Here is an 11,151-nt window from a genome sequence, read left to right as displayed (position 1 = left end):
ATGAAGTTTAACCATGCCAAGTGCAAGGTCCTACACCTGGGTTGGAGCAATCCCAGGCACAGCTACAGGTTGGGCAGAGAAGAGATTCAGAGCAGCCCTGCGGAGAAGGACTTGGGGGTGTTGGTTGATGAGAAAATGAACATGAGCTGGCTTCAGTGTGCTCTCACAGCCCAGAAAGCCAACTGTATCCTGGGCTGCATCAAAAGGAGCATGACCAGCAGGTCGAAGGAGGTGATCCTGCCCCTCTACTCTGCTCTTGTGAGACCTCACCTGGATTATTGTGTGCAGTTCTGGTGTCCTCAACATAAAAAGGACATGGAACTGTTGGAACAAATCCAGAGGAGGGCCACGAGGATGATCAGGGGACTGGGGCACCTCCCATATGAAGATAGGATGAGAAAGTTGGGGCTGTTCAGCCCCAAGAGAAGGCTGCGTGGAGACCTCATAGCAGCCTTCCAGTATCTGAAGGGGGGCTATAGGGATGCTGGAGGATGGGTATTCATTAGGGACTGTAGTGACAGGACAAGGGGTAATGGGTTCAAACTTAAACAGGGGAAGTTTAGATTGGATATAAGGAAGAAGTTCTTTCCTGTTAGGGTGGTGAGGCACTGGAATAGGTTGCCCAGGGAAGTTGTGAATGCTCCATCCCTGGCAGTGTTCAAGGCCAGGTTGGACAAAGCCTTGGGTAACATGTTTTAGTGTGAGGTGTCCCTGCCCATGGCAGGGGGGTTGGAACTGGATGATCTTAAGGTCCTTTCCAACCCTAACTATTCTATGATTCTAATTAAAAATCAGTATTTTAGTTGCTGTAATGCCCTTTTGAAACAAACGGGATGGCATCAGAAGCAATGTGTACTTCAGAGTGTTGGACTATATGCTGTGAGGTATATATATGCCCATGCTTCTGATGTCCCTGCATACCTGTTTTGGGATGAGACCTTGTCTTAAAACTGCTAAAAATACCAGCTTTGTCTTAAAAAAATGAGGGTTATTTTCCTTTATTCTAGGATTCAGCCACAGTTATTGGTCTACACATCTTGTAGTTCTTAGTAATTGGAGTCATAGGAGGACTAGAAGTTAAAAAAGCAATAGTTTGTAAAACCTTTTACATTTTAAAAATGAGAACCTTTAAGTAAATTTTAAAGTACAAAGTATATTTAGACTATAAATAAACATAACAATGAAGAAATTTTAGCAGATTTATTTCAATGCTGAATCTTGCTTTCTTAATTCTCAGTGAAATCAGCATCACCTGACTGACATACCCATCCAATCAGTGAAAACAAAGTTAAATACTATAAAACATGGTGTCAACATGAAGCCTGAGCTTTAGTGGATAAGGGTATACCTCCTTTTATTACTGCAACAATCCTTTGTGTCACTGAATGTGATCAAATATGCATTATAAGCTACTGTTTCAAGCAGAGTTATGTTAGTTTTAGGTAATGCATGCAATGGTTATTCAAGTATTCAAAAGTGTGAATGAATACTGAAGATATAGTGCATTTAGCAACAACAACAACATCATCCAAAGATTTATGCCAGAGTAGTGTTATGCACTTTCCTGTTATTATATTTTTGGAGATCATGATTCTAGACTTAATATACTGTTATTTTAATTAGATATTGAAGTTTCTATGTCTCTTGCAATTCTCACACTTTTGATTATGTTCCACTGAATGGGCTGAGGAATTATGACTGATTAAACAGCAAAATAAATCTTCTTTGGCAGAATTCTTTAGCCATGTTTAGTGATGAAGTAGACCTGAGATAGATCATATTTCAGATCTACTACATTTCTATTACAACTGTCACAGTTTCTTCAAGTGCTGCAGTCCTGGCATCATTTCCACTCTACTGGATACTTAAAAACATAGACTTTTCTGATTTATTAGCAAAGAATTGAATAGTTATTATATCATCTGGAAAACTTTTAGTCAGAAGTAGTAAGGAAAGAATTAGAAAAAATAAGGAAAAAATTAGAAAATGCAGAATAAAAAGATACAATAAAAATTCTATGCTAAGTAATTCTATTTACTAATTTTGCAGTATTTTTTCTTTCTAGTCACAGACCAAATTTTTCATGTCGTTGAATGTTGGTTTAACAATATTACTGAATTTTTATCATTCAGTCACATAGTCTATAATGAGAAATAATATATTGCTTTAGACCACCTCTTGAGCTTTCAAGTGCAGTCCTTTCATTAGGCCCAGTACAAGGTAGTACCTCCCTCCAACAAACTTGGAACTCTTATATTCCTGAACTATCAAACACTTTGATTTCCTACAAGATTTAAATCCCACTCTTTACAGCAGTATGTTGCAAGTGAATGAGAAGGTAAAGACTAGTGTACACGATACATGAATTTTGGCGTTATGAAGGCCTATTTTTTACCTCGATTTGATTAATGTTGAATGCTATGTTGGTCAGGAAATTGCTTTGGCTCTATGTACTTTGGTTTTTTATTTCATTTTTCAGGTGCCTTAGTTATTTAAATTATAAATTTATGTGGGACTGCATAATGTCACTCTCAACAGGTCTTGACAAGATCTGCTACAAGATATTTCTATAGAGCAAATCTAAGTGCTGCCATAGGAAGGATCAATAGTAGGGTCAGTCTGTGACCCAAATGTTCTGAAATGAAAGGATTATTTAAGGACTATCTAGAAAAGAAGCTCAAATTATATATAGGATCTATAGAAGTTACATGATAAGTAATTATATTTGGAATCCTTCTACGAAACTTTTTTTTTTCAGATAGGACTTTTATATGTCTTTGAGGCAGTCTGGGGATTCATTTGGACATATTTCATCAGTGTTTTGGAACCAGCGAGCATTGGAAAACCAACAGAAGTCTTCCAACAGGCTCTTTGTTTTTTTCTGGGTTTTTTTCCAGAATTTGTTGTCCAGTTATGTCCGGTTAGATGAGCCCAGTGCTTGGATTTTTAAGACCCACAGAGGCAGGCTGTCTGCTGAGAACCAGAGGAGGCTGGAAGGGTTGGTCATAGAGTCACAGAATGATTTGGCTTGCATGGGACCATTAAAGTTCATCTCATTTCACCTCCCTTGCCATGCGCAAAACATCTTTTGCTAGATCAGGTTGCTCAAAGTGATGACGGCACATTCACAGCTTCTCTGGACAATCTGTTCTAGTGTCTTACCACCTTCACTGTAAAGAATTTATTCTTTATATCTAAGCTAAATCTGACCTTTTTTAGTTTAAAACTGTTACGCTGTTTCCCATTATTACAGGCTCTGGTAAAAAGACTCTCTCCATCTTTTTTATAAGCCTCCTTTGAGTAATGAAAGGTATCCCCAGAGCCTTCTCTTTTCCAGGCTTAACAACTCCAACTTTCTCAGCCTTTCTTCATAGGAGAGGTGTTCTAGCCTTTTGATCATTTTAGTGGGCCTCCTCTGGAACTATTATAAAATATCCATTTCTATATTGTGTTGGGGGGCCCAGAGCTAGACACAGCACTACACAAGGGTGGAGTAGAGTGGGAGAATCACCTCCCTTGTCCAGTTGTCCATGCTTCTTTTGATAAAGCCCTGGATACATCTGGCTTTCTGGGCTTCAAGTGTACACTGCTGGGTCATATCCAATTTTTGATCCACCATTGTCCCCAGACCCTTCTCTGGAAGGCTGCTCTTCATTCATCCATCACTCAGCCTGTACTGATACTGGTGATTGACCTGACCCAGGTGCACAGCTTTCACTTGGTCTTGTTGAACTTCCTGCGGTTTATACAGGCCCACTCCTCAATCCTGCCAAAGTGCTTCTGGATAGTATCCTTTCCATTCAGTGTTTCAACTGCACCACTTAGTGTGGTGACATCGGCAGACTTGCCAAGGGTGCACTCAATCCCACTACCTATGCTAAGGCAAGAAAAAAAAAAAAAAGATTTTAGGATAACCATTCCCTTTGCATTTATTCAACTATTCACGCTTAACAACTATTTATCACTTAGGAATTAATTTTTCTTAATTAGAAAAGGTTTTTAATTTTTTTTTTCCTGTTTTTTCTTTTTTTCTTTAAGCCTATTTTTACTCTGGTCTAAGGCATAACCATTCTTTTTTAATTCGAGCTATCATGGCATAGAGGATATCAGCTGAAATCTTTACATTAGCCACATTACCATACTGAATGTATGCATTTAGTCATTTTTCCACCTACTAACCATGTCATTCTGAGTCCAGGTCTCAATAAAATAGCCAATGTAAACTAATATATGGTGACAGTGTACACATTTTTTTCTCACAGTATACCCCAGAACTAAGCTTGACAGTATTAGCAGGTTTTTTTCAGCCACTGAAACAAAAGTTGCCAGTGTGTTAGTTACAGAAAGCTGTATACTTCTGAGCACAGATTTCCAGGAAACAGCAAATACAATTTTATGATTTAAATAACACATTCCTTTCCTTGCTTATTTGCACACTGTTGCCACAAACCCATACGATCTTCCCACACAGAAACAGTTGGATATTATTTGGCAATTTGCATGAAGAAAATGACATTGTGATTTAGATCTTCCTCATCTGCTTTTCTACAGGTGCCCTCTGCTTAATGTAGTTGGACATTTGATTATATTTCAGTAAAGTTTGGTCCTGGATGGGTCTTATCCCATCCTGAAAATCACTGCAGGTTTTTTATCACAGTAGTATCACATGGAGAAAAAGTAATCTGAAGTCTATCTTTTTTCTAAAAGATTGTTTCTAAGTTCCTTTTCAAGAGCCATATCTCCTGTACAGTAGATTAGGCAAAACTTCAGAAAAATCTGGAGGTTATGATGACCATACATCTTTCAAGATAGTTGCAAAAGCTGTTGAACTTCTGTGCGGAATAGACAGCTGGAACAGTTAGAGACACTGCCCGAAGCACATTTTTTCTAAGAAATTGGTTAGGATTCAGATTTATAGTGTGAACTATCAGTCAGCTGAATACACATCTGGGGAACCAAGCGTCAGATGACAGGAGTGTTTGTGTGCAGAGTAATAGAATTGCTAAAGAAATGCACAAAGAAACACCAGAAACACAGTGAGGAGTATTTCTGTGGGCCTAAGCAAAAACTGAAGAAAGCACATTTTGGTAGTATATTTTCTCTTAAGAGTACATTTACAGTTAAAAAGCATAGTGCTAACAAACAAAGCACTGTTGCTCTTAGGCCTCTACAGTATTTAAGAACTGAGATTTTATATAAGACATTTATATCCAGGATGCAATAGAAAAATGCAAGAGAAATATCTGACTCAATTATTAATTTCGTCTCTAATGGAAAAGAAAACATCAAAAACCTGAACACTGAATACCACAATGTGGTGCAGCCTGAGAAAAAATTTAAAGATTCTTCCTTAAGAAGAGGAGAGAGACCCTGACTAAGAAATAAAGGGAGGACACGTGCTTTGTATCTTTATCATTCACAAAGCCTTTTTGTTGTTGTTTTTTTGGTTGAAGGAATTATAAAACTTCTGCAGTTGTGCAGTTTGGGCTCAAAGGGAAGCCCAAGGGAGAGAATCACCCTCAGATCATCTCTTTATGCACTTTTAATGCTTAAAACTAAAAAAGAAAAAAAAAACCCAAAACAAACAAAAGAACTATACATTGGCATACGCAGTACAGCAAATACCTTTGAATTTTGGTAGGTTAGAGATGACTATACTCTGGCAAGAAGGGGGAAGAAGCCTGAAAGAGCTCTATTTCTCTTATAGTCCCATCTAATCCAAAAGGCTATTACTTGGATGAAGTCAATTACTCTGAAATATTTGGTTCTTCCTCAGCTGCATCATTCAGTGCTTGTTCCAAAACCTCAGCTGTATAAATAACGAGACAGGAAGGAAATACTGTAAAATTCATTTTCAGCTAAAAGAACTGAATCAGTGATGGGTTACAGATTTCGTGGTGAGCACCAACAGGTTTACAACCAGACATAATGACAGCCATTGTCACAGAATCATAAAATCATAATCATAGAATGGTTTGAGTTGGAAAGAACCTTAAAGATCATCTAGTTCCAGCCTCCTGCCATCGGCAGGGACACCTTCCACTAGACCAGGTTGCTCAAAATTCTGCCTACCTGACCTTGAACACTTCCAGGGATGGGGCAGAAGAGCTTCTCTAGGCAGTCTGTTCCAGTGCCTCCCCAAACTCACAGTAAAGAATTTATTCCAAATATCTAATCTAAATCCATCCTCTTTCAGTTTAAAGCCATCATGCCTTGTAAAATGTTGTAATCAAGCCATGTAAAATGTTCCTCTTCAGCTTTCTTATAGACACCCTTGTAGTTACTGGAAATTCTACCTGGAGCCTTCTTTTCCTGAGGCTGAACAATCCCAACCTTCTCATTCTCTTCATAGGTGACCCAGCCCTCTCATCATCTTTGTGCTCTTCCTCTGGACTAGCTTAAACAGGTCCATGTTCCTTTTGTGTTGGGAGTCCCAGAGCTGGACACAGTACTACAATTGTGATATCATGAGAGCAGAGTAAAGGGGCAGAATTCTCTTCCTCGACCTTCTGGCCTTTTGATGCAGCCCAGGACAAAGTTGGCTTTCCAAGCTCCGAGCACAAACTGCCAACTCATTTTGAGCTTCTCATCAACCATCACCCCCAAGTCCTTCTCCTCAGAGCTTCTCAGTCCATTCTCCACTCAGCCTGTAGCTGTGCCTGGGATTTACCTGACTAAGGTGCAGGACCTTGTACTTGGCCTTGTTAAACATCATGAAGTTTGTGCTGGCCTATCTATTGAGCCTGTTAAGGTTGCTCTGGATGGCATCTCTTCCCTCCAGCATGTCAACTGCAACATACAGCTTGGTGTTGCCAGCAGACTTGCTGAGCATGCACTCAATCTTATGGTCCATATCACTGGCAAAGATGTTGATCAGCACCAAGCCCTGAGGAACACCACTTGTCACCCTTTTCTACTTGACATCAAACTGTTGACCAAAACTCTGAGTGCAAGCATCCAGCCAATTCCTTGTCCACCAAGTGGTCTATCCACCACATCCATGCCTCTTTCTCTTTTTTTTCCTGGCATTGATAAAGTTTTCAGGCAGAGGATCATAGACAGATTATATGAATCCTCCTTTCACAGGTGTTTACATGTATTAGTTGAAAGGTTACAGATGCTCTTTACGGCATTAATTGCCTTAGGAGAGTTGTCAGCCTCTGCATGTCAAACAACACCTCATAATCCAGATCGTATTTGTCCTGCCTGCTGCTTCTCAAACAGCTCTTGTAAGAAAAAGTGATAAAAGACATCCCTAAAATTTGCTCACGTATGTCCATTCTTGCAAGATTCTTCTGTGTACAGATTCTTTATGATAAAACCCATAATAATAATCTACTCTGTAATGCCACTACTATATTAAACATTTTAAATTGTTGTAAAATCCTGTCATATTTTATAAACATGATAAAGTGAAAAAAATATGTCCTTTGAAAATATATGCATCAACCAAGAGCCACTGATAACTAATTAACACATAATTGAATACCGGAGCAGAGGTGCTTCATTCATATGTATTTAAAATTTCTAATCACAGATTTATAAAATGCATTTATTTCATAGATGCCAGAACAGTAGAAAATTTTCCAATATGCCAAAGAAAATTAAATGGTTGAAATGCCATTAGTATTTTGAAAGTTATACTAAATTTATACTGCACATATATCTTCCTGCTTCATCATCACTTTATTGAACATATTTATAGATATGAAATACATAATAATAGTTGTTCATTATGATAAAGGTTAGTCCATACTGAAGGACTGACCTTTGCAATCTAAAGGTTGTTGCAGGGATCTGAATTCACACTGACTTTGCACTCAAAACGGTCTCATTGATTTGAATATGGACAAGGTGATCAAACCAAACCAGCTTTCTGAACCAACTGTTGGCTTTGAAATTTTGCACTGTGGTGTAGCTGTAGACAACAAATTAAGAAACACTGCAAGACTCATCTTTTGGTTCAAAGGCCAAGTAAAATACTAGAATTGAAGCCATTATAGAAGGAATACATGACTAGTTCCAGAGGCTTAAACCCTGGGAGAATCAGTTAACTTGAATTGCCACAGTAAGGGAAAACAATCTCCAAGGTACAGGGAATCTAAATCATTATAAGGACTTTATAAATAAGGTCAGCAACTTGCATGGCCCTCAGATCTTTATAGGAAATCAGTGGAGTTCATGGCAAGCATCTTTTTTGTTTAGCTGGCACTGCCAACCAAGCTGGTGTTCATTGTCAACTAATCTTGGTTGATTAAATATATGTAAATCAAGGGGAAAAAAAGATACTATAAAGTGCTATAAAATAAGTAAAAAGTAAATAGTCCAATGTTTTCTGTCTGTTGTTCATTATAGTGGGGTTTTTATTTTGAATAATCTAATTGCTTTGAGTCTTTGATGCCAGACCAATTTCTGGGTAGGAAAGTCAGATTTTCTTCTTGCTTTTACTGTTTTAAACGCTCAGAACTTCAAACATACATGATTATTTATTTCAATTACCTTTAAGGTTCTCTCTTCTTTTCCATACGAGAAAGACTGGATATATTTTTTTCTTCATTGCAGGTGTCATGTGTGGTGTAATGCTTAAACTTTAGAGGTAGAAAGGGTGTCAAGTGTCCCCAGTATCTTCTAGAAAAGTAGCCCTTGCTCACTTAGCTTCCTGCTCTAACGTTTTGGGCAAGCTATGGGGCAGCTTTGAGTTTGCATGCACCATGTGCCCATTTGTTTCCTAGGGGTGAGCTACAAATTACTCTCTGAAAGGCTTCTCATGGGAAGTGTGCATTGTTGTTGACTTCCTAAGATGCTTGCATGCCTTTTTCTACTTCCTAGGATCTTTCATCTATAGACAGACACTTTCAGGTGTTTTAAGAGCGATGCCCCAAAGCTAGAAGCACTTAAAGTGCTTGCCTGTGTTTCACTGTTACTCTGTGAGTTAGCAAACTGTGTAGTGAACAGGCACGTTTGGTGAAAAGAGAGTGAAGTTCTGTGAAATATCACTGTATACTACAAATGTTTCTAAAAACTTTTAATAGTTCTGCATGGTTTTTCACATTTCTAATGGCTATCTTTGCCACAGTTTACATGTAACCCACAGAAGCAGAAATCATCAGTGAATGAAAAATGCATGTAACATGAAAATTTCCCTCTGGAAAATATTTCCTTTAGGAAACAGTGCAGCCATTTGAAACAATGTGTGCACACAGAAGCAGAAATGCGTTGCCAGTCTTTGAAGGCTGTATACGTACTGGTACCAAATACCTCTCTCTGGGCTGCTGACTTCTGCTGACTGAGCAACTGGCAAATAGTCAAAGCTGCCTATGAAAGAAATGCCTTTCTCAGTTTCAACTACATTTCAAATCCAGTCTCTACTAGCTACACACTGATCCTGGGTTCAGGAAGAATTGTGGTGTAAACAATGTTATATTTGAATGTGTGGTTCTTTCTATAACACATAAGTGTTTGTGTAAACATAAACTGATAGCAATATAACTGGGCCCATTTCGATCATTTTTGCTTTACTGTGGATGCTAGCATATGTCCTCCAAGATAAGACCAGTTTATTTAAATTTTGCTTGCATGTGGGACTATGAAGCAAGAACACTTTATCTGTCACTGGAAAAGCATGAAGGGTGAGACATAGAATTCAAATTTCTAGACTGTCTTTCCTCTTGCTTTGCTTTCTGCATGTAGTACCAGGTGATGCATGGCAGTTGCAAGAAAGATCAGTCTCAATGTTCCAGCTTCATCTGAGCTCAGAATTCAAAGTAAAGGTCAGAAGCCATGACCTTAAATAGATTAAACTATGTAGAAATGTATAAAGAACCCCTGCTATATGAACTGTTAACCTGAGGGAGAAAATCACTTTGCATTCATCCCTGGACAGAGGTTATTGGAAACATGATGCTTAAGCTCTACTCAAAATACATCTGCAAAACTGATTAAATGAGAAATAATAATGTATTCATCTTAGATGTTCTTATTAGGCTTTGAAATTAGCATATCCCTAAAAATCAACAGCTCTCAACACTTGTTATTTTCATTTCCCTTCAACTGACTCAGTAAGATGGCCCAGAGTAATTTCTCACTGGGAAGACATCTTTGCAAGCAAAAACTTAAAATGAGATTACACAAAGCATTAGCATTCACCAAGCTTTGCAGCTATTTTTAGGTGGAAAAGGAATCTCGCAACCTTAAAGACTGATTTTTTTTCTGTTTTCTTGAAGATAAGCTTTCTAAGGATTATAAAAAATATACAAGATTTCTGAAAGATTTAAAAAATAAATAAATTACATTTTATAAGTTAAAAAAACCAGAACAGTTTCATTAGAGGAAAAGAAAAAAAAAGAGATGGACAAAGTTCTGTTTCAGACTTATGCCAAAGTACTTCCTACAAAGCAAAGCACTCCTAAAAGAGTGCTCTGCTCGAAACCTAAGACTATTAACAAATCAGTGAACACTATTTCTGAGTTAAGACATTTGGCTTTTAATAAATTACTTTCCCTAGACAGTGCTGCCTGTCTTTTTCATGACGCTTGCTACTTATTAGATTATCTTAAATGGGAGTGAAAGGCAGGTTCAGTGTATGTGTTTTAAGCATAAAACTTCCTGAATAAATTGCTTTATTTCTGTATTAGTAGGCTTTATTTGTGTTTAATTATAATGGTAAATATATGTTGAAAATAAATAGATATATGTAGCTTCTATTAATGTATCCTGCATCCTTGATTAATATATTGATTTTTTTTGTAGAATAGGATGAAGTTTATTTAGCTTGTTTCACAAATTATATTAATTCACTTGTTTACAGTATATTTCCTGGGATGTGAAAATGTGAAAATCTTGTGAAATCACGTGATAATCTTGCTGCACAGGACTTTTTGAATACGTTTTCTGAGTTCAGAATTCCTTGTAGCATTCAGTTGATTTGCTGTCTATGTACTAGTATATAAAAATAGCAATATTTGAAGAAAACGTCAGTGCTTTCCAAAATTCTATTATTTTGTACTATTATATTCATGTTATCATAAAAATAACTTGAATTTTTGATCAGTAATAGCAGTAATATCAATGTTGTATTTAGCATGTTACATGGCAAAACTAAGTGGTTTGAAAATGGGGATAATTATGATTTCCCCGTTAATATGAAGTAAG

The sequence above is a fragment of the Pezoporus occidentalis genome, unplaced genomic scaffold, assembly GCF_034315485.1.
Source record: "Pezoporus occidentalis ecotype Australia unplaced genomic scaffold, CSIRO_AGI_Poc_V1 ctg39, whole genome shotgun sequence".
Taxonomy (NCBI): Eukaryota; Metazoa; Chordata; class Aves; order Psittaciformes; family Psittacidae; genus Pezoporus; species Pezoporus occidentalis.
Note: the sequence above shows the minus strand (reverse complement) of the source record.